A 25,094-nucleotide genomic window follows, 5' to 3' on the forward strand; every position below is an offset into this window, starting at 1 on the left:
CAGTTCCCCTACTGACAGATGGAGCCCTTGGTTAAAATATTCCTGGGCTTTTGGTAAAAAGACTTATGCTTGGTTTTCACATTAGCAATTTGCTTTAACCCATAACATGATCGTTTCTAAGATTGATTTTGCTTAGCAATAGTCTTTTAATGCCAAATTTTACTAGGAAATCCCAAAACTAATGAGCATAACCACGGAGTTATTAGCTTTTACTCCAGTGATAAGGATAACACTCCTTGCAGACATCTTCTGTGTGTATGAGTGCTCAGACCCCACTTATATTTGGAAATAAGATTGCTAAGCGTACTCTTACTCATATACTAGTTAGAAAACCCCATTGTGTATAACACAATTATCATTACTTTTTCAATTTCTTTTCTTCCTAACTGGATAAGAAACTCTGAGGAAGGGGATAAGAATCACCTCTTGTTTTGCTTATCAACACATGCCCAGACCCAAAGATTATGGCTGCCCATGAAAAAGGATATTTGCTGAATAAATAGTTACACTCTGTAAGTGACATATTAACCTCAATCCTCATTGCTTATTATCAGGACACCTGTGTCCAGCATTTGGCTATAAGGCAATGATTCTCAGTGTTGCTTAGCTTAGAATCTAGTAGAACAAATCATCACCAAAAACTATACCTTCTTCAACTATATATAGAGAGAGACAGAGACAGAGAGAGACAGATGCACACACACACACACACACACACACACAGAGAGAGAGAGAGAGAGAGAGAGAGAGAGAGAGAGACAGAGAGAGAGAGAGAAAGCAATTAAAACCAGGAAAATCCCAAGGCAATAAAGAATCTCACCCATGCCACTTCAGCCTTCTGTATTGTGATCTTTTTAAATGTTTTCCTCCTTGCTTCCTTTGGGTCTTCGCAAAGATAAATTGTTCTTGCCATCCTTTAGGAAGTTATCCAGCCTGAGTTGAGTCTATGTGTGAATACATAGACTGAATACAGAGATGCATCTCTGACCTTTTTTGGCCTCAAAGTTCACATTTGGCAATACCAAAGTCCTTGTAATTCATACCTCCATGCCTTCATCCATAATCTTTCCTCTGCCTAGGAAACCTACCCTTAATACCATGCCCCTCTTCATTTGTTACTTTACTCTTGTCCTTCAAGTCACAAGTCACTTCCTCCAGGAAGCCTTCTTTGACTGTCCTATGCTGGATATGGCAACCCTACTTATACCTCTCATAGAACACTGTGCTACCTTTATCATCACATACCACATTACATTGAAATGATCCATTTATTTGCCTGTAGTCCCCTAGATTATTAACTTTGAAAGTGCAGGGACACAATGTCTTATTCTTCTAATGTCCTCAGTTCCTAACACAACGCTGGACAAAGGGTAAGCTCTTGATAAATGTGTAATGAACCAATCAGACCAATATCCCTTGCTTAGGAAAGGCAAAGATAGTAAGGCAGGGGCACATCCATGGACAATATGCTCACCTGGAGAAGCAGCTGGGCATGAGTAACAAACAGTGAAGTTGTGGTAAATCAGGGTAAGGCCAAAGAGGTTCTGAAGGCCCCGTATGGGCAATGAGATTCTGAAGGGAGCAAGGAAGAGGGACAGAGGACAATGGCCCTGACTCTTTTTTTAATTAATTAATTAATTACTTTTAAGTAGGCTCCACACCCAGCATGGGGTTTGAACTCACAACCCTGAGATCAAGAGTTTCATGCTCCACCGACCGAGCCAGTCAAGCATGCCGGCCCTGATCCTTTTATCCATTGAAGATATGAGTTCAGTCCAGCACATTAAGAAATTAAACAGACTGAAATGTAACCAATTCAGAAAAATTCATAAATAATAAGAGGCTAGTATCGGAAAAAATGGTGACTCAGATTACATAACTAACTTGTCAAAAAGAACATGTTCTTACCAAGGAAGACCCCTGGGCTAGATGGACTACAATAAAACCCTGTGACATCTGAATTTTAAGGCACATTTTCCTGGTTTTATCACTTTTTGTTACTAACTGGGTGACTTTCCATTTGGAAGATCTGGTCGGTCTATCAAGAGAGGTAAATAGTACCCCATTTTCAGTTTGTCCACCTTTACTCACTGCTATAGTCACATTCTTACTTCTGCATTAAAATCTGCATTAAAAGATTCTATATCTCTCCCCCATTGTCTCTCTCCCCTGCTTGCTTTCTAAAAACAAACAAACAAACAAATAAACAAATAAATAAATAAATAAATAAATAAATAAATAAATAAATAAATAATTTTTTAAGTTAAAAATAAAAAAAAAATAGGGGTGCCTGGGTGGCTCAGTCTGTTGAGCATCTGACTTTGGCTCAGGTCAAGATCTCACAGTTCATGGGTTCTGACCCTGCATCAGGCTCTGTGCTGACAGTTCAAATTCTGTGTCCCCCTCTTTCTCTGCCCCTCCCCCGTTCACGCTCCGTCTCTCTCTCAAAAATACATTAAAAAAATTTTTTAATATAAAAAATAAATGTATTGGGGCACCTGGGTGGCTCAGTAGGTTAAGCATCCAACTTCAGCTCAGGTCATGATCTCACAGTTCGTGAGTTCAAGCCCCATGTCGGGCTCTGTGCTGACAGCTTAGAGCCTGGAGCCTGTTTCAGATTCTATGTCTCCCTCTCTCTCTGCTCCTCCTCCATTCATGCTCTGTCTCTCTCTCTCCTTCAAAAATAAATAAAAACATTTAAAAATAAAATAATAAAATAAAATAAAAAATGTATTAAAAAGAAATAGCCTAACCCAAAATTCCCAAAAAAGTATTCCTTCAATTAGAAATTCCAGAAGATGTTAATAAATAAGGTAACTTGTAAATAAATTTCAGAAACACTGAATTAAATATAGACAAACAGGCTTCTTTACTGCAGGACTTCTCGGAGTCTTAAATTAATATGCATTATAAATCTCGAAGACAATAATGCCTTATGCAGCATTTTGCCAGCATATTTGAAAACCCTTTTTCATGCCACCTACTTTGGGATGCCTATGATAAATCTCTTGAATGCTGACTGGATATTCCTGAACCAGTTGATCAGTAGCTACTGGTCCATGATAGAAGAAGTAGATATTAGTTCCTAAGACTATAAGCTAGCTTCACAGCTCTCTGTCCCCATACAGTACATGACAACCCTGGGCAAGGTCTGCTCCCAGCTTCCCAGAAACCCCACAAAGAAGTGTCAGTTGCCAAGACGAATCAGCTGTAGTCCAGCAACCTGCATCCTTGTGCAGGAGGAATGGAAAATTAAGTAATGCAAGTTGAACACACTAACGTGTCAAAAAACCCCAAGGAAATCTTAACAAATATCTATTATCTCATCATCCATCTTTTGACTAGATTGAAATATCAGAGGAAAGCAAGACTGTACCAGAATTTTAAATAGTCATCCAGTTTTATTCTAAATGGGATTAAATTGAAATTATGGGTCAAAAGTGCCCTATGGAAAATTGAAAATTATGGGCATATAATTCCATTAGGAAGAAAAGACGAAGGAAGGAAAAACAGCAGCTCTGAAAAAATCACAGCCAAATTTTAGTGCAAGTTTGGAAAGCTGGCCACCGGGACCCAGAGGTAAAACTGGGAGATGAATTGCAGTGGACTGTGTGATTTTCCAAGTGCTGCCTCACAAAGACACCCCTTGTAAGAAAAGCAGTCACTGGTGACTGCACATAAATTGCCCCATACTGTAGGGCAAGTGACCTACACACAGGCGACAGCTACTGGACTGGTATGGAGTTAAATCCAAAACTGGTTGTCTCTAGGCCAGGCACAGTGAAGAGGCTAGGGGAAAGCCTCCTCTCCTTCGCTTCCAAAATCTTTCAGATGGGAAATCCCACCTTCCTATGGAAATGCCTCTGACTTTGAGAGAAGCTACTTGAGCTGAAAGGATATAGGTGTGAATGCAGAGATTTACCTAATTGTTCTATTGTATTCCATCCTATTCTATTTCAATTCAAAGTCTGGAAATTCTCAATAACATTTATTTATTTCCTCCATTCAAAATGTTGGCAAAATGCAGTTAATTCTGTTTTCATAACTAAATTCCCAGTTTTCTCATTTTCCCTAATATGGGGTATCTTTAAAACTATCATCTATTGGGGTAGGGGACATCCTTGCATCATATAGTTTCCTATTTATTCTAAAACAAGATAAAATTTGTAAACTCAGTTTCCCAAAAGTTTTAGATTGAACCATTGATTCCAATCTTCTATTCTTTATCAAGCTTGAAAATAGCTGTTCTGCCCATCTAGGTTTGGGTAGAAGATAGATGGCCAAAAGAAATAGAAGTCATGGATAACCCAGAGCCGTACATGTGTTCCATTTTTCCTAAAACTTCAATAGTCCATGAAGTTATTCTCCAGGCCCAATCTGGTCATTGATACACGAGGTGATATGGTTATAACACCACATCAGTGGAAGCCAAAACCTGATTCAGTGTAACTTAAAATAAAACATTGTTTGAAAGACTGTTAGGATGTCCTTGGAACCACAGTAGAGGGGACGGCCATCTTGCCAGCGCAACCCAACGAAAAGCCACTAGCAGCTGCCAGAACGAATTGGAGGTCAACCAATCACCCAGCGACAGCACGACCTGATGCGGAAAAGGCCCACCCGGACCTAAACCCGGAACCGCTGCAGCTTAAAAACCCCACCCCACCACACATGTGTGCGACTTCCCTGACTCCTCTCTTTCTCTCCGAGTCACGGAACCTCGCCCAAGACCTTAGTTCCCAAATAAAGCCTTTGACTGCTAAAATCTTTTAGCCTCTGACTCCTATCTTTACCCTGCCTTACGCCTGACCCTAACAAGGACAACCTGTATTTTTTCACATCTATAAGGACCGTGATAATATGCCGCCTAATATTCACCTTTTAAATACTTCCTCCAAATTTATTGGAACCATTCCTCAATTTTCAAACACATTACATTGTGATACAGGCCTGCATGAAAAAATCAGTCACTCTCTCCAGTGAGGCTCTTTCATGCTAATTCATTTCAAAAGATTACATAAAAATACCTATATGACTCAAAAAATTACAAAATGTTGCCAATCTTCAGCCTAGTAAAAGCACACACTTGCAGTTCTAATATGCCTTCTCCTCTTCTGACCATGAACCAGTTTCTACTGTTGGAAGTCCGCTCCAAGTAGCCTTTTGTTTGTTTGTTTGTATCTGCCTGAGGCAAGGCCAGAGGGCTGGGACTATAAAAGTATCTCCCATTCAGAAGGAAGCCCTCAGGCCTTTGTGCCAGTAGATGTGCAAAGAAGCTTAAGTAAGTGTGGGAAAACAGCAACTGTGGTTCAGAATTTGCCATAAGGCAAGACCTAACACGGTTTTTTTCTGGTTTTCCACAGACAGATGGAATAACAGCATAATAGATGTGGGCAAAGGGTCTCCTGAGCTATTCTTTCAATTGTACACACACAACAGAGACAGTAAAGACACAAAGGGACTGTACTTAGGAAGGAAGTGTCTCCTTCAGAGCAAAGCCGTCTATCGTTCATTATTTTCATCAAAAAGTATGAAAAGAGGTTTGATGCAAAATGCTCTGATGCTTCCTCCTCGAAGGTCAGTACATTTGTTTCTGAGGGTCAAATGTGCTGCATGGTTACCAGTCTTCACTCTCCGTGCAGCAGGCAGCTTGGGAAAGGACAGCCAAGATTTTCATAAGGCTGTGTCTTAGCACCACCTTAAGTCCTAAATCTGCCCCTTGGAAAACCAGCTGGATATCAGCCACTGGATATCACCAAAGCAAAGGACAACCAGAAGAGCCTCAGGAATGGGTTCAGCCACACCCATCCAGCTGAACCATATTTTTACAAAGCATTAAATTGAACTGTCACTCAAAATAAACGGGAACAAGAAGGGCAGAAAAATTCCTAAATATTTTCTAACATTGTCTCACCAATGACTTTTTTTAATCAGTTAAATCATGACTGTTGAACAACTGAAGAAAGAAAGGATAGCAGAAAAGAGACACTTTTTTCCAAATGACTTAGACAAATGGAATAAGATTGGCCATGAAATTATCATTGTCGAAGCTAAGAGATGGATACATGGGGCTTCATTACATAATTTTGTCTATTTTTTGTACATGTTTGAGATTTTCTATGATAAAGTTTTTAATTATATTTGTATAATTTTTCAGTTTTTCAAACAAAATGTAGCATTGTTATAGTGTTATGCTCATTTTAAAGATTTTTTTTTAAATCTGGGGGCGCCTGGGTGGCTCAGTTGCATCCAACTTCAGTTCAAGTCATGATCTGACAGTTCGTGGTTTCAAGCCCAGCATCGGGCTCTGTGCTGATAGCTCAGAGCCTGGAGCTGCTTCAGATTTTGTGTCTCCCTCTCTGTCCTTCCTCCACTCATACTCTGTCTCTGTCTCTCTCTCTCCCAAAAATAAACAAACGTTAAAAAAAGTTTAAGATTTTTTAAACCTCAAGTTAAGACAATAGTCTGATGAAAACAAGAATCTGCTCCCAAATACACTTATTCCCATAAAATAAGTTGCCAGCCGATACCTAAGAGGGAATAATGTAACTATATTATCCTGTTAAAAGGTTTTAAAATGATTTGGGGAGTTTTCCCAAAAACTTTCTAAGTTTTTCTAAGCAATATGATCTTAAGTCCAAATCTGTGACATGGAAAGGAACTAAAAATCACCATATTCTATCCACTAAGAAGCTCTGCTTAAAATCACATGTCTCTGAAAAAGTCAACCTGCTCTCTAGTGTCCACTAATATAGACTGGCACATACCAACCACATTTCAGCATAATTTCAGCCCGTTCTCAGCATATGTTTAAATTCAAAAAGAAGAGTTTTCTCTTTTTTTTTTTTGCCAGCCTACCTCTATATGTATATACATACTGTGAGTGTGGCATATGTAATCCTTTTTTTTTTTTTAATTAGAGTTTCTTCCATCCTTATTGAGGTATAATTGACTAATAAAAATTGCAGGTATTTAAGGGATACAACTTGATGTTTTGGTATATGTGTACATTTTAAAATAATCACCACAATCAAAACCAATTTTGAAGGTTATTCAGCAGTAATATTCAAGCACAAAAGATTTATTGTAAACCCTTTGAATATTTTTTCAAGCAGGTTCCCCTTATGTCATTCAACTGAAGAAAACGCTTATGATTTAATGTTACCAATATATAGTACATCTTTGGGCCAAGAACCAAAATAACATGGCTTTAAATAAAACTAATAAGACAAGATTTCTGGTTAAGCCTAAAAGTGATATTTGGAGAGAAGTACATCATAGTTCAGGAAAATGGCTGGATTGTTTTTGTCTATGTAACTGAAAGCAATGGAATAAATAAAATTGTTTCATGAACAGGCTGTGGCAAGTTTTAATACACCAACTTATAACGAAGAGAGACATCTTCTACTCTGTTAAGAACAGGAGGTAAAAAATAAAAATTACCATTTGAAAACTTATCAACATTAGGAAAAAATGTTTACAATCATCGACACAATAAACACATTGTGTCCAACAGGGCAGTAGGTGCTCAGTAGACAGACATCACAGAGATAAAAGCCATGTTCTCCAAACAAATGCATTTGACAATGAAACATCTGTAAAGTGACCATTGGTGCTCTCTTCATTAAAAGTAAAAATTTGGGAGGAAATTGGAATGTATTTTCCCTGACAAGTTCCTCATTCATTAGTACGAAACTTAATATCTTAAATTTCATATGTCAGAGTTCTATGATTAATATTTAAATTCTAAGAGTTAACAGAATTTTAATAAGGAATAACATTTCTTATCTATTAATAACAACTCAAAATATATAATCTATTTGGTTTTTTGATGTATTGCCTATATTTTCTCATAAAGAGAAACTGAAAAGTATGCACATCTGTTTTCATTATAATTGATGTCCCTTATTCATATTATACTGAAAACATCTATATCTGAGTATCATTCTCAGCCCTCTCACATCTTCCAAAGAAGAAAGGACTAAGAAGTGGTCAGCCTAGTAGCTCCCTGCAACAATAACTCCCCTTGGATCCAGGGGGAGTTTAGAGGAAACAGTAATAGATGTGCCACTCAGCCACACAGCATCACAAAAGTAGTAATTACCTACAAAACCTGCTGCTTCCCTCTCTTTTCTGTTTTCCTCTCCTGACATTCCCCCAAGTGGTGTGGATGGTGAAATAAATAAGCCTCAGTGAGACCAAGGAGAATTGAAACAGAGTTATATGCTGACATTTGAAAAAGAAAAAGAAAAGAAAAACAAAGTAATCTGAGGGGAAGTGTTTCCATTATTGTTATAGGAAATATAAAAATAGATATAACTAAGTACACATTAGTATTTAAGTTGAACATTAATTTCCTTTGGTGTGGTGTGTGTGCTCCACTATATTGACCATGGACATCTGATGAAACCCAAATTCCAGAACGCTGCTCCAGTTGCAACAAATCTAAGAAAGAGCTTTCTGAACAGGATTCTGGTACATCCATATCATTCTTCTCCCAAAGAATGATAGCTCTGATTCTTAATGATAATGGCTATTTACTGACAGGTTTATAAATATTAATGCAGAATCGCCATATGAGGAAGATACTATTATTATTCCAATGAACACAATGTTATTACATGATGTGACAGGTAGAGTGTGGCATCACCCAGCTCTTCCTGGAGGGCACAGAGGATAGGGGAATGTCCAGAAGATTTACCTTGAGCTGAGACATGGAGGATAAGTCAGAACTCAACAGTTAGACTAGGGTGTGTGAACTGCATCCTGTCAGAGGGACAGCATGTGCAAAGACAGAGAGGTTTGGGTAATTACTCACAGCTACAAGAAGTTACATATGACTGCAGCAGAGGAGAGCCATAGGGGCAGTGACTAGAAATAAAATTTTAAAAAATTCCCAAAGACTTCGGTCTACCAGGTTAAGACATTTCAGCTTTATGCTTCAGGCACTGGTGAGCCACTGAGGGACTACGATAGATGATGAGGTTTGCATTTTAGAAAGATCATTCTGATGGTAGCTTAAAGGATAGATTTGACTGAAACCAGGTTTAAAACAACATAAGCTGAGAGGTTAGTTTAATAGTCAATCCAGAGTAGAAATAAAGACAGTTTGACTAAAGTAGTGGCTGGACAGAGGAAAGAGATATTTAGGACAGAAATTAGAGAAACTCTGTATTAATAATAATACTTCAAACATGCTCATAAAACACTTTTATATATATTGTATCACTGATCCTTACAACAATCCTGTGAAATAAGTAGGGAAAGTATTATTATCTCAGTTCCACAGATGAGGAAACTGAGGCTCAGAGAAGCTTCAGTGGCTTGCTCAAGTTCCCATGGCCAGCAAGCAGTGGATCTGGGAATAAAATTTATGTTGGCTGGTTCTAAAGTCTCTTATACACAAAACTCAAAGGCTCAATGAGAAACTCTCTAAACAAAGAGAAACAAACAAACAAAATGCATGGCATTAGAATTGCTCACCAAGGGGCACATGGGTGGCTCAGGTAGGCGTCCAACTTCGGATCAGGTCATGATCTCATGGTTCATGAGTTCAAGCCCCATGTCGGGGCTGTGCTGTCAGCTCAGAGCCTGGAGCCTGCTTCAGATTCTGTGTCTCCCTCTCTGTCTCTGCTCTCCCCGGCTCATGCTCCTGCTCTCAAAACTAAATAAACACTTTAAAAAATGTTTAATACTTAAAAAAAATTCTCATCAAAAAATTTATGAAAAATTATGTTATAAAAAGTGTGTATTTTCTCACAGAGTAGAATATAAAGATCTCACTGAAATTCCAGTCCAAACTTTCACTAACTGAGCAACTTCCTGAGCTTCAGGAAACTTCTTCAAGAGTGTAGTTCAAAAAAATGCTCCACATCACTCATCATCAGGAAAATACAAATCAAAACCACAATGAGATACCACCTCACACCTGTCAGAATCGCTAACATTAACAACGCAGGCAACAGATGTTGGCAAGGATGCAGAGAAAGAGGATCTCTTTTGCATTATTGGTGGGAATGCAAGCTGGTGCAGCCACTCTGCAAAACACTATGGAGATTCCTCAAAAAACTAAAAATAGAACTACCCTACGACCCAGCAATTGCACTACTAGGCATTTATCCATGAGATACAGGTGTGCTGTTTCAAACGGACACATGCACCCCAATGTTTATAGCAGCACTATCAACAATAGCCAAAGTATGGAAAGAGCCCAAATGTCCATCGATGGATGAATGGATAAAGAAGATATGGTATATATATACAATGGAGTATTACTCGGCAATCAAAAAGAATGAAATCTTGCCATTTGCAACTACATGGATGGAACTGGAGGGTATTATGCTAAGTGAAATTAGTCAGAGAAAGACAAAAATCATATGACTTCACAAAAATCATTTGAGGACTTTACGAGACAAAACAGATGAACATAAGGGAAGGGAAACAAAAATAATATAAAAACAGGGAGGGGGACAAAACAGAAGAGACTCATAAATACGGAGAACAAACTGAGGGTTACTGGAGGGGCTTGGAAAGGGGGGATGGGCTAAATGGGTAAGGGGCATTAAGGAATCTACTCCTGAAATCATTGTTTCACTATATGCTAACTAATTTGGATGTAATTTTTAAAAAATAAAAAATAAAATTAAGAAAAAAAGAGGGTAGTTCAAACTCTTCATTCTCCCATGTCTTGTTAGAGGTGGGAGACACATGATTTGAAAGGCTTAATGCTGGGCTCTCTTGTATTTCCCCAGGTCTCAAACTTTACAATAAATGTGAAAATAGTTTAACATGCTATTACTTTTTAAATTCTATTTACCTTACCCAAGCAAAATCTTTTGCATATTTGTTAACAATCTGACCTCAAATAAACACACAGAATATATTATACACAGGCACTGATTTCCATCTTTGAAATATAACATTTAATATACTCACATTGTCATCAAGCTCTTCTATGTGCAGTATTTTTGCCATAAAAGTTAAATAAAGACACAAAAGACAGCTATTTTATATTACAATCAAATGATATATTTTGAACTGTTTTTCAGCCTTTGGGATTTATTTCCCCTCTTTTACTTCAGTGGGAAGGGGGGTTCTTCTCACTTGGTTACAGATTTCCTCAAAAGATGGGGAGAAGGAATTACTTTTCTTGTCTCTATTAATCTCTGTGTCCCACCCATCAAGCACAGTGTTTGGAACAGATGATAAGTATTTTATTTAACTGAATTTAATTTTCCCAATATTCTTTTCTGACACATGCTTGTCCCTAGTAATCATTATCCATGGAAAAGTACTGGCTTAAACTAACAGTAAATATTAGTTATGTTTTATAATTTTCACCTACGTAGTAAAGATTTACAAAGAAAATTATATATACGGTCCCTTTCTAAAGAAGAAAAAAATCTAGATTAATAGCAAACCTATAATATAATCCTTGGGTGCCACAGCATAGAGGACACCCAGTACTCCAAGATGGCGTCATCTCTACCAGTGAAGGAGATGAAGCTCATGGATGTGAAGTTAGGAGAGCTGCCAAGCTGGATGCTGATGAGGGATTTCACCCCTAAAGCCATCACTGGAGAAATTCAAAGAGGTTACTATCGGTATTACAAGTACCTGTATGCCAGAGCGCTTGGGTGGCTCAGTTGGTTAAGCATCTGACTCTCGATTTCACCTCAGGTCATGATCTCACCATCAAGAGATCCAACCAGAGTGGCCTCTGCACCTACAGTGCGGAATCTGCTTGGGATTCTCTCTCACGCTCTCTGCCTCTCCCCCTCATGTGTGTATGAGCTCTCTCTCTCTCAAAATAAGTAAATAAACATTTTTTAAAGTATGTCAATGTGAAGAAAGGGGGGCATTGCTGGGATTTCTATGGTGCTGGCAGCTTATGGGCTATTCAACTACTGTTCTTATAAGGAACTCAAACGTGAGCAGCTATGCAAGTACCCCTGAAGGGTGCCCAGTGTGGAGGCACATATGGCATTCTTGAGCATGACCTTTGCCCAGTACCTTTGATTTCTTTCATATCCTAATTCAGAATTAACATCCAATAAAAGAAGACTGGTACTTGGGAAAGAAAAACCTACAAGAACTCTAATAGAAGCTAGAAAAGCTGGTATAGAGCAGATCTCTAAAAAAGAAGTGTTGAATAAATGTAAATGGAAAGATTAAAGATGGATATTTAGGGCACTAAAACCACTTCCATAGGAAGCATTCCTGATTAGCTTTAGGACCTTCATTTTTTTTCAATGTTTATTTATTTTTGAGAGAGAGAGAGAGAGAGCGCGCGTGCACGCGCACATGTGAGTGGAGGAGAAGCAGAGAAAGAGGGGGACACACAGAATCCAAAGCAGGCTCCAGGCTCAGAGCCGGCAGCACAGAGCCTAACTCAGGGCTCATACCGCAAGATCATGACCTGAGTCAAAGTCAGATGTTTAACCAACTGAACCACCCAGGTGCTCCTGGAGTGTCAATTTATTATACACAAGTTAATTCACATGCTTCTTAATTCATTTATGACCTTTATCCAGGGAACCCCGATGCTTGGAAGAGGTGACAAGCAGCCCAACATGTTTACATGAGGGGATCGCGGGGCTGAATTTGGGAGATTCAGTCTTTGGAGGACTTCAGGGTATCAAATGACTGTACAATAGCTGTTTAGGAGCGACATTTAGGCTTATAATGCTGTGACTGGGGAAAGGAAACACATTATTAACTGGTTGAACCTCTCTAGACCTTAAAAGTACAAACTTCTAGGGGCACCTGGGTGGCTCAGTCGGTTAAGTGTCCGACTTCAACTCAGGTCACAATCTCGCGGTCCGTGAGTTCGAGCCCCACGTCAGGTTCTGGGCTGATGGCTCAGAGCCTGAAGCCTGCTTCAGATTCTGTCTCTCTCTCTCTCTCTGCCCCTCCCCTGTTCATGCTCTCTCTCTGTCTCAAAAATAAATAAACGTTAAAAAAAAAATTTTTTTTAATAAAAAAAAAAAGTACAAACTTCTGTGGGTGTCTGGGTGGCTCAGTTGGTTAAGTGCCAGACTTTGGCTCATGATCTCATGGTTCATAGGCCTGGGCCCATGCAGGGCTCTGTGCTGACACTTCAGATTCTGCATCTCCCTCTCTCTGCCCCTCCCCACTCACACTCTCTTTCTCAAAAATAAATAAACATTAAATTAAAAAAAAATTTTTTTTTAAGTACAAGCTTCTGAATAGATTTACTCCTGTTTTAGCTCCATCCCTGTTTTGGGGGACGAGTGATAGATTTGAGGAAACCCAGATGTGAGGGTTTTGTTTTTCCTTCTCTGCCACAAAACTCACTGGATAAATGGCCTCTTAAGTAGATTTATATTGGTGTTTCCAGATAGAACATTGCAGGGAACATACTTATACTAAAGATTATTTGTTGTTTATCTCAAGCTTAACTAGGTGTCTGTATTCTTATTTGCCAAGTTTGGCAGTTCTAATTTTTGTGTACCTTGAAAGATATTCACATTTCCCACATGTATGTATTTTAAGAGGAATAACATCTCTGGATTTGTAGACTAGGACCTTCATTTTTTTTTTTTTTTAATTTAAGTAAATTCTGCTCCCAGCATTGGGCTGGAACTCACCACCCCAAGATCAAAAGTCACATGCTCTACCAACCAAACCAGCCAGGTGCCCCATTTTAGGACCTTCTAAGAGAGAAATATTTAGTATCTGAGACTTTCATTTCTATATCAGAGAACAAAAAAGATCAAAAAAGAAAGAACCTCTGATCTTTTTCAAGGCATTAAGCTAGCTTAGAGATTTTTTTGGTCACATTTCTGCTATAAAATAAATTCTTATTCTCTCTAGCTTATGTATAGATTATTAAAGTATAAATATGTATTTTGCTTAACATGGAAATTATTTTCATAAAACAAGCTTAACTGTGATTTATTCTTAATTGCCATTGCATTTACACAGAACTAGCTTTACTCTCTGCCTATAAAGCCTAATGACCACATAGTGCTATTACACAAAATTTATAATTATTCTTTAAAAAAACAGACCAAACTAAAATGGGTTTTACAAGGATCATTAGTATTCCCTGAGCTATTAAGAGATGTCCCCAAAAGAAATGGTTCCGTGGTCAAAAAAACTGGAAAATGCTGCCATTCATTCAAGCATTCCACATAGAAAGTCATATTTCAGTTAAACACTCTATTTAACTATGTTTAATTCAGTGTTTCCCAAAAGCATTTGACCATGGAAACATCTTTTCAAATAACATCTATTAACATCCCATGTAATCTTGGACAATATAGGCTCAACAAGTCCCACTTCTCTAGTAAATGACAAAAGTCATTCAGACCACCTCACCTCCACCAAATTAAGTGTGTAAAGCACAATTCAAGTCAGGTTCCATGTACAGATGATTGAGTCACCAGAGTCAAGAAAAAGACTATAGACCTAACTCAAAACTCATATTCATGGAAATCGACATAGCCACTGAACAGGCCAGTGAAACACCATGTCTGATTCTTAGAGGCGAGAGATCTAGACCTCAGGTAACACTTATGAAAAGAGAAATGGGCATCTAATACCTCAGTTGATTCTCCTTGCACACAGAAAAAACAATAACTAGGTCGGGATAAAAAGGGGGCCTCCAGGCCTGAAGGACAACTGGTATCTACAAGACAAAACAAAGAACAACAGTGTCCCTGCCACCAGGCTAACCTTTAGAGCTGAGTTACAATTCTAGAAAAGAAATCATGATACTCATGGGAAAGTATGACCAAAACTGAGTAGGACAGAAATTCATCCAAAAGGCAAAATTGGCACTCAAAGACTGAGCACTGGATACCAAGCTCTTGGCAAGATCAGCTAACTTTGGAAGTAGTAAAGATGATTCACAAAGTGGACACCGAATCCAAAATCTAGGGTGGTATAGCTCGATTTAAGCTGCACAAGATGGCAGAGCCAACTTTGTTGATATACATTCCTTGTCTCCAGAAAAACAGGTTTAAGTGGTTAAGATACAGCTTGTGGCATCAGTGGTTCTGGCTCAAGAAAATACCAAGCAGAGAAAAGAAAAATTAGGTAGAGGCTGACATTTTGAGATTATCATCCATTTCTTAGAAAGAAATGGGGAAAAAAAGTTGCCATGATTCAGAAAAGATTGGCAGCCCTCTTTTTTCCCTCCTTTTCTTTCTAAGCCATTTCTATTATTCCATCTCTATTGCTCCCATTCTGCTCATTCTGCTCTTAAAAGACAATGAAGAAGAGAACTAAAGCATAACCTTCTCCCAAATCATTCACACAAGGGAATGGAACATCTCAAAAGCAGTCTGATGTATACTATTCTAGCAGAAAACCTTCTTCTGTAGAATCACTGGCACACCATGCTTACCAGGTCACCTGGTTCCACAGTCTCTCATTTAATTTAGCAGTCATTTATTGCCCACCCAGTATGACCCTAGCACTGTAAGAGGCACTAAAAGGGAACCAAAGCAAATGCAAAGCTCCAGAAAACTTAGAGTTTAAAGATGCAAAAAATTTATGAGAGACAATTTATAATCAAGTACTGAATAATCTCCTCATTACAACTTACAAAGAAGTGAAGAGCTCGTACATAAGAAGTAAACACAGAACCACAGAAGTTACTGTAGAAGTTCCTCTATCTTCTACTGGTATATCTAGTTCTATGAAAACATGGATGTGTTTCCCCATATTCTGTAACCTAGATTACAGTTATAGGAGAAATAAGAAAAGGAAACTACAGTTTCCTTTAATTTAGACTACAACAATAGGAAAGAGCTTCATGAAAGGTAATATGTGAGCTAAGCCTTAAAGGAAGAACAGAAGACATTCCAGGTGTGGGAGACTGACAGAGCACAGCATGTGCAAGGGACAGAAAGATATTCACAGAGGTTCCATTTGGAGGATTATGGAGACAACAATAAATGAGACCAAATTAAGGAGAAGTATACACAGAGGAGTGGGGAGTTGGCAATTGAGAGGCTGTGTAATTGTAAATTCTTAAAGATAAATTCACAGAATCACTGAGTCAGAGAACCACAGGCTTACAAAGGATCTCAGAAATCATCTAACACAATTTTCAACTCAGTACAATAATAGTATCCACATGTGATCATATAGCCAGAAACTATGCAGTAAGGGAAAGAAAATTCCCCATCTCTCAAGGGAAAGAGTTTAGATTGTTAGAAATGTCTCTTTATGAAGTTACCATTGTTTGCTGAAATTGATCTATGGAGATATATAAATATTTTTAAATATGTCATCCCATTTTCACATGCCAGGCTGTGAATAAGTAGCACTGCTCAGCAGAATATATGAGAAAGGTTGGTGACTATCAGCCTCAAGGAGATCCCCATCCACAACTCCAGACATCCACCTCAGTCCAAGATACCCTTAGAAATTGTGTCTTTTCAAACAAACTCTTTACTTTCATAAGATAAATTCATACCTGAACCTCTCTCTGAGTTGCTCTGACTTAGACTGCACATGGGGTCATACAAGACTACAACATTAGGGTTTTCCCAAAATGGAATCTAATCTCAAGAAGTGAAAAATTAAAAAAAAAAATTAAAAAATGTTTAAAAAAAGAAGTGAAAAATACAAGCAGCCTTTGACCAAAATATATCTGATTGCATTTGTGGATCACATTTCTCCCTGCTGGTGGAAGAATATGGTTCTATTAGGGAATGTGTTGGTGACTCTGAAGCATGTCAGTTTAGTATATTGCTTCCATTACATTTCTGCAAAAATAGAAAATAAACAGTGTTCTACTTCAATTATATGAGAGTGGGTTTTTTTTTTTCCATTTTTATTCCTTATCTCTTGTCCATAAGGAGTCCCCATAACAGGGCATGGGAAATTCACTCTTTTTGCAATTTCAATTTTTCTACTGAATGAACTATTCCCCAAACCATATAAATCATCAAGGAAGGAGAGGATCAAATATGCCACAGTGGTCCCTTCATAATCATACAAAGCAGGGTTTCTCAACCTTGGTACTATTGATATTTTGAGCCAGCCCATTCTTTATTGTGGAGGACTGTCCTATGCATTGTAGGGTAGTTAGCAGCACCCCTGACCTCTGCCTCCTAGATGCCAGTAGCACCCTCCATCTCCAATCATGAAAATGACAAATATCCCCAGATGTTGCCAAATATCCCCTGGGAGTCAAAACTGTCCCTTGTCCCTTATACCCACGAATATAAAGATACAGTCTTGGTTAAAATCTACTCTGGGCTCTGCATTCCAGGCACATTTTTAAAGTGGTAGTGGCTGCCATTTCTGGCTTACATCCACTTAAAATCTGCTGTTTATTCCAATCTCTTCAGAGAAAAGTGTGAACACCCTGTTTCTTGACAAATGACTTTGATTATTAGATTGTACCACAATGTGTATCAAAGTACAAGGACAGAGCTTTAGCTCTGCTGTCAAGACAACCACTGCCTCTTCAAGCAAAAAGAAAAAATCAAAGACTTGTAGGATGCCAGTTGAGTTGGAACCTTAAGCCAAAGGCAAATGCTGTGGCCATGACGGAGCACCTGGCACTTCCCAAAGAGGCTGAATACTCAAGAAAATTGAGACTTCAAATAAGCTTCCACCTAACAAGCTGCAATTTTGTTTCATTGGGGGGAGAGTAGGGGCTGAGTTATGGGAAGAAACCAGAGGAGAATTCAACATGACAGACCATTTGCTAATTCAGGGGGAAGGATTTCAAGACAATCTTCAGAATGCAGCAAGACAAAAGCATAATTATCTATAATTACTGCTTACCAGTAGCACAGATTGATAACAAGCTTCCTCCGCCAATCTTACCCCGCTATTATGAGAAGAGGCGATTAAACTAATTAACAAATCAACTTTTCTGTGCAACACTGGGTTCAGTAGCAGAAAATAAGGAGAATAAGCTAGTTATTCAATGAAATAACTAGGGATGAAATAAGATAGAAATCTGAAGTTAACAACAATATGAATAGGCAGCTTAAATAATTGATAAATGCATACATTTTGACATTAGAAAATCTGATGGTGCATTGGCAAATATTGGACTATTTGTTTAAAGCCACAGTTTAAATGGAAAGGACTCTACTGGATCATAAAAGCATATACAATTATAACACTCATGCATAGTCTTTTTATATGTGACACTTACAAATATAAAATAATGCCTCACTATTGAGAAATCAGACTGTCAGGAATTTCAGCCATCTTGATCATGGATACTAACTCAAAAGGAATTTTTTAAAAGTCCTTTCAGGGGTGCCTGGGTGGCTCAATCGGTTAAGAACCCGACTATTGATTTCACAACTCAGGTCATGACCTCATGGTTCATAGGTTTGAGCCCTGTGTCGGGCTCCACACTGTCTGTGCAGGGATTCTCTCTCTCCCTCTCTCTCTCTGTCTCCCCCTGCTTGGGCTCTCTCTCTCTCAAAATAAATCAATAAACTTTACAAAATAAAAATAAATAAAAATAAAAAGTCTTTTCAGCAGCAAAGTCACATTACTCTATAGGAAGAAGAAAAGAACTACTCTCAGACCATCACTATATTTTGTACTCCTTTCAAGTCCCCTACATTTGAGATATTACATTGCCTTGTAATCTGTCTCTAGACTAATGCCTTCATATACATCATAGATACTCAGTAAGCATCTTTAGCAATGTTGACCAAAGTGGTGGTCACAACCACATGTGGCTACTGAGCACTTGCAATGTGGCTAGTGCAACTGAGAAATTGAGTTTTTAATTTTATTTAATTTTAATTTATTTTCATTTAAAATGCATACTCTGTTTACTGGGAAACTTTTAAATATATTTGGAACAACTTGGATATGTGAATCTACATTTTCAACTGTAAACTTTATGAAATTTAAGTAAAGAACAAGTATCTAATAAAACCAGTATCTACTAAAATTTAGCATTGGAATTGAGATGTGCAGTAAGAGTAAAATATACAACAGATTTCAAAGATTAAAAGGAAAAAATGAGTGTAAAATACATCATAATATTTGTATGCTGATTACATGTTGAAGTGATATTTTTATATACTGTATTGGGTTAAATAAAAAACAATTAAAGATCATTACCCCAGACTCTTCATTTTGCTTGATGCAACTATGAAAAAAATTTTAAATTACGTATTTGACTATCAAATAGGACTGGTATTTAGAGTGAATGAATGATATGCAACATATAGCAGCATATTGGAAGCAGCAAGAGAAAATCTACAACTAGAGGGACACAAAAAAAATCAAAAAAGCCATTTAAAGTATAAGTATATACTCTGGGATGTAGCAAAGGTGGTCACAAGAGGGAAATATAGCAATCCAGGTCTTCACAAAGAAGGAAGAAACGTCTCAAATAATACAACCCAACCTTACACCTAAAAGAGCTGGAAAAAGAACAGTAACTAAAGCCCCAAAACAGCAGAAGAAGGAAAATAGTAAAGATTAGAGCAGAAACCAATGATATCAAAATAATAATTAAAAAAAACAGTAGAACATATCAATGAAACCAAGAGCTGGTTCTTCGAAAGAATTAACAAAATCGATAAACCCCTAGCCAGATTGATCAAAAAGCAAAAGGAAAGGACCCAAATAAATAAAATCACAAATGAAAGAGAAGAGATCACAACCAACTGCAGAAATACAAACAATAAGAGAATATTATGAGCAATTATATGCCAACAAATGGGGCAATCTGGAAGAAATGGACGAATTCCTAGAAACATATAAACTATCAAAACTGAAACAGGAAGAAATAGAAAATTTGAGTAGACCATAACCAGTAAAGAAATTCAATCAGTAACCAAAAATCTCCCAACAAACAAGAGTCCAGGGCCAGATGGCTTTCCAAGGGAATTCTACCAAACATTTAAAGAAGCCTTAACACCTATTCTTTTGAAGCTGTTCCAAAAAAATAGAAATGGAAGGAAAACTTCCAAACTCATTCTATGAAGTCAGCATTACCTTAATTCCAAGAGCAGACAAAGACTTTGTAAAAAGAACCATAGACCAATTTCCCTAACGAACATGGATGCAAATATCCTCAACAAGATACTAGCTAACTGGATCCAACAATACATTAAAAGAATTATTCACCACCATCAACTAGGGTTTATTCCTGGGATGCAGGGCTGATTCAATATCAGCAATCAACATTGACTGATTGGCAATCAAATGTACGTGATACATCACATTAATAAAAGAAAGGATAAGAATCACATGATCCTCTCAACATATGCTGAAAAAGCATCTGACAAAATACAGCATCCTTTCTTGATAAAAATCCTCAAGAAAGTAGGGATAGAAGGATCATACCTCAAGGTCATAAAGGCCATGTACAAAAGACCCACCACTAATATCCTCAATGGGGGAAAACTGAGAGCTTTCTCCCTAAGGTCAGGAACATGACAAGAATGTCCACTCTTACCACTGTTATTCAACATAGTGTTGGAAGTCCTAACCTCAGCAATCAGCCAACACACACACACACACACACACACACACACACACACACACAGGCATCCAAATTAGCAAGTAAAAAATCAAACTCTCACTCTTCACAGATAACATGATACTCTACATGGAAAACCCAAAGACCCCACCAAAAAAATGCTAGAACTGATACATGAATTCAGCAAAGTCACAGGATATAAAATCAATGTAAAAAATCAGTTGCATTTCTATACACCAATAATGAAGCAGCAGAAGGAGAAATCAAGGAATCTATGTCATTTACAATTGCACCAAAAACCATAAAATGCCTAGGAATAAACCTAACCAAAGAGGTGAAAAATCTATACCCTGAAAACTATAAAAAAATTATGAAAGAAATTGAAGAAGACATACACAAAAAAATGGAAAAACATTCCATGCTCATGGATTGGAAGAACAAATATTGTTAAAATGTCAATACTACCCAAACCAATCTACATATTCAATGTAATCCTTATCAAAATAACAACAGCATTCTTCACAGAGCTAGAACAAACTATCCTAAAATTTGTATGGAACCACAAAAGACCCTGAATAGCCAAAGCAATCCTGAAAAAAAACAAAAACAAACAAAAAACAAAAAAGCTGGAGGCACCACAATGCCAGAATTTAAGCTGTATTGCAAAGCTATAATCATCAAGACAGTATGGTGCTTGCACAGGAACAGACACATAGATCAATGGAACAGAATAGAGAACCCAGAAATGGACCCACAAACGTATGGCCAACTAATCTTTTACAAAGCAGGAAAGAATATCCAATGGAATAAAGACAGTCTCTTCAGCAAGTGGTGCTGGGAAAACTGGACAGCGACCTGCAGAAGAATGAAGCTGGACCACTTTCTTACACCATACACAAAAATAAACTCAAAATGGGTGAAAGACCTAAATTTAAAACAGGAAGCCATCAAAATCCTTGAGGAGAACGCAACCAAAAACCTCTTTGATCTTGGCCAACTAATCTTTGACAAAGCAGGAAAGAATATTCAATGAAATAAAGACAGTCTCTTCAGCAAATAGTGTTGGGAAAACTGGACAGCAACATGTAGAAGAACAAAATTGGACCACTTTCTTTCACCATACACAAAAATAAACTCCAAATGGATGAAAGACCTAAATTTAAAACAGGAAGCCATCAAAATCTAGAGGAGAAAACAGGCAACAACCTCTTTGACCTCGGCTGCAGAAACTTCTTACCTGCTATGTCTCCAAAGGCAAGGGAAACAAAAGCAAAAATGACTATTGGGACCTCATCAAGGTAAAAGCCTTCTGCATAGTGAAGAAAACAATCAGCAAAACTAAAAGGAAACCGGCAGAATGACAGAAGATATTTGTAAATGACATATCAGATAAAGGGTTAGTATCCAAAATCTATTAAGAACTTATCAAACTCAACACCCAAAAAACAATTAATCCAGTGAAGAAATGGGCAAAAGACATGAATAGACACTTCTCCAAAGAAGACATCTAGATGGCCAACTAACACATGAAAAAATGCTCAACATCACTCATCATCAGGGAAATACAAATCAAAATCAATGAGATACCACTTCATACTTGTCAGAGTGGCTAACATTAACAACTCGGGCAACAACAGATGTTGACAAGAATGTGGACAAAGAGGAACCCTTTTGCACTGCTGGAATGCAAACTGGTCCAGCCACTTTGGAAAACAGTATGGAGGTTCCTCAAAAAATTAAAAATAGAACTACACTATGACTCAGCAATTGCACTACTAGGAATTTATCCAAAGGATACAGGAGTGCTGATTCAAAGGGGCGCATGTACCCCCAATGTTTATAGTAGCAGTATCGACAATAGCCAAAGTATGGAAAGAGCCCAAATATCCATCAACTGATGAATGGATTAAAAAGATGTGGTATAGGGGCGCCTGGGTGGCTCAGTCGGTTGAGCATCCGACTTCGGCTCAGGTCATGATCTCAGAGTTTGTGGGTTCGAGCCCTGCATCGGGCTCTGTGCTGACAGCTTGCTCAGAGCCTGCAGCCTGCTTCAGATTCTGTGTCTCCTTCTCTCTCTCTGCCCCTCCCCCGCTCATGCTCTGTCTCTCTCTGTCTCTCCAAAATAAATAAATGTTAAAAAAAATTTTTTTTAAAGATGTGGTATATACAAACAATAGAGTATTACTCAGCAATCAAAAGGAATGAAATCTTGCCATTTGCAACAATGTGGATGGAACTAGAGTGTATTATGCTAAGCAAAATAAGTCAGAGAAAGACAAATATATGATTTCACTGATATGTGGAATTTAAGGTACAAAACAGATGAACATAAGGAAAGGGAATCAAAACTAACATAAAAACAGAGAGGGAGACAAACCATAAGAGACTCTTAAATACAGAGAACAAACTGAGGGTTGCTGGTGGGGTGTTGGGTGGGGGGAGGGCTAAAGGAGTGAGGGGCATTAAGGAGGACACTTGTTGGGATGGGCACTGGGTGTTATATGTAAGTGATGAATCACTAAATTCTATTTCTGAAATTATTATTACACTATGTTAACAGATTTAAATTTTTTTAAAGTATGAGTATGTATTCTTACCTATTTAAGAAGTGACTAAGAGTATCAATTATTTATACATTATAACTCTTAACCATAAAAAAGGAAAAAAAATCCTTTCTGCCTACTGTATTTAAAAAGATATGATAATCTTATAAATATTTTTATATTTAACAATAGCTTCCATTTGTCTACATATTTGACCAATATTTAATAATTCATTAATTTCCCACAACACCTTTAGGAAATAGATACTATTACCACCTTTCCCATTTTGTAGGTAAGGAAACTGGGGTTGAGAGAGGTTAAGTAATTCCTCAAGGTTATGTATATTTACTAGGGTATTCTATTTTCTGTCTCAAAATCATTTTCTAATATTCACATATATGTGTGCTTCACATATATAGTGCTGTTCTCCTCTATCTTTGAATACTGTCCTCTTCAATGGAGCCCTTGGCCTGGAAAAATTCAGCCAAATCAACCCTGGGGATGAAAGTTCTGCCAGATGTCACATGTATACCTCTATCAGTTTTTCAAACATTATCAAATAAAATCCTGCTGATGGAGGATTTATGAGGAGATTTGCTGATAAAGTCATCTTCTTCATTTCTGGTTAAGAGTTACTGTAATTTCTAAAATTCTCTATGGTTCTTCTATACAGTGAATAATATCCTAGCAAGGACTTAACAATAATACATGAAACCATAAACATGACAATATTTTTATTTCATTCCCATGATAATATATGAAAAGGAAATATAAATATTGTAACTTTTTTTTTTAGATAAGTAGAAATTATCCTCAATTCTGTGGCCTCTTCAATGTGTGAAACGTTTCACAAGGGGCACCTGGGTGGCTCAGTCAGTTGAGCATCATCTGACTCTTGATTTCGGCTCAGGTCATGATCCTAAGATTGTGGGATGGAGTCCCATGTCTGGTTCCGCACTGAGCTTAAGATTCTCTCTCTCTCTCTCTGTCTCTGTCTCTGTCTCTCTCTCTCTCTCTCTCTGTCTCTCTCTCACTCGCTTCCTCTGCTCTTCCCCCACTCCCAGCTTGCACCCTCACTCGCTCTCTCTTTCTCTCTCTAAAAAAGAAAAAAAATGTTTCACAAGATAAAAGTTTAGTGAGAAGAGTAAGATGAGCTAGGACACCTAAAAAGATGAAAGGTTGATTGAGAATAAAGAGGATGAGAATTAAGAAGGTTAAATAATTAAGCAAACAGGTTGAATGAAGAAAATCAAGGGATCAAAAAGCAAAGGCTACAGAAAGATCAAAAGATTTAAACCTTGTGTGAAATACAAGGGAAGAGAAACTGAGCAGCTTAATAAGGCACTCATTTAGAGGAAGAATAGGAACATACATTTGAGAAAATGGAGCACTTTTTAAGCATAAGAGTTAACTAACATAATAGCACACGATGTTTAATACACTATGTGCAACAGCTTAGTTTCTCCATTTTTCATCCATTGCCTTGTTTTTTCCTCTTTGATGATTTTTTATTTTTCTAAATAAAAACAAATTAATACACTCTAAGTCCAAGTATTATAATTTCAATTCATGGAAAATTAAGCAAATAGAATCTGATTCTTAGTTTTCTTAAAAGGAAAATCAGAGGATCATCTCTTATTAAGCCATTATCTGCTTTTAACCGATTTTGTTAATACGAGGAGTGATAACAACTATTCAAAAGGTTTGTGGACTACAGAATATCCAGGATTCTATAAATGCTGACCACTGTTCTCCCTTTCTCTGTGAGTGCCTTGGAAAACATTAACCTATATACCTTTAATTTTCTTCTGGTAGCTTCAGGACTGTGCAGACAGACTTTCCCAGAACCTGTTCAGTGATTTTTATTTGCTGTATTTTTCCAAACAAGAAACACAAAGGGAAAGAGCACTGGTAGCCTGTCAATTCTGGACACTTCACCAAAAGGTCTGGCTGTCATCACAAGGATTTACCCAGCTTCCTTTCCAGGGCACCTAATCTGACCCAGAGTCACTAAAGAACCAATACCTGAGAGCCTACCAAACACCAGGGAGCAAGATCAAATATGACCAGCAGTCTGTCCTGTTACCAGAGACATTGAC

The 25,094-nt window shown here is 37.7% G+C and overlaps 1 pseudogene; it reads left to right on the forward strand.

Moving 5' to 3' along the window:
- The first annotated feature begins 11,472 nt into the window (after positions 1 to 11,472).
- LOC109263254 (ATP synthase subunit f, mitochondrial-like) lies at positions 11,473 to 11,955 on the forward strand (annotated as a pseudogene).
- Positions 11,956 to 25,094: the final 13,139 nt, after the last annotated feature.

The sequence above is a fragment of the Panthera pardus genome, unplaced genomic scaffold, assembly GCF_024362965.1.
Source record: "Panthera pardus isolate Hobbes unplaced genomic scaffold, ASM2436296v1 HiC_scaffold_17, whole genome shotgun sequence".
Classification (NCBI taxonomy): domain Eukaryota; kingdom Metazoa; phylum Chordata; class Mammalia; order Carnivora; family Felidae; genus Panthera; species Panthera pardus.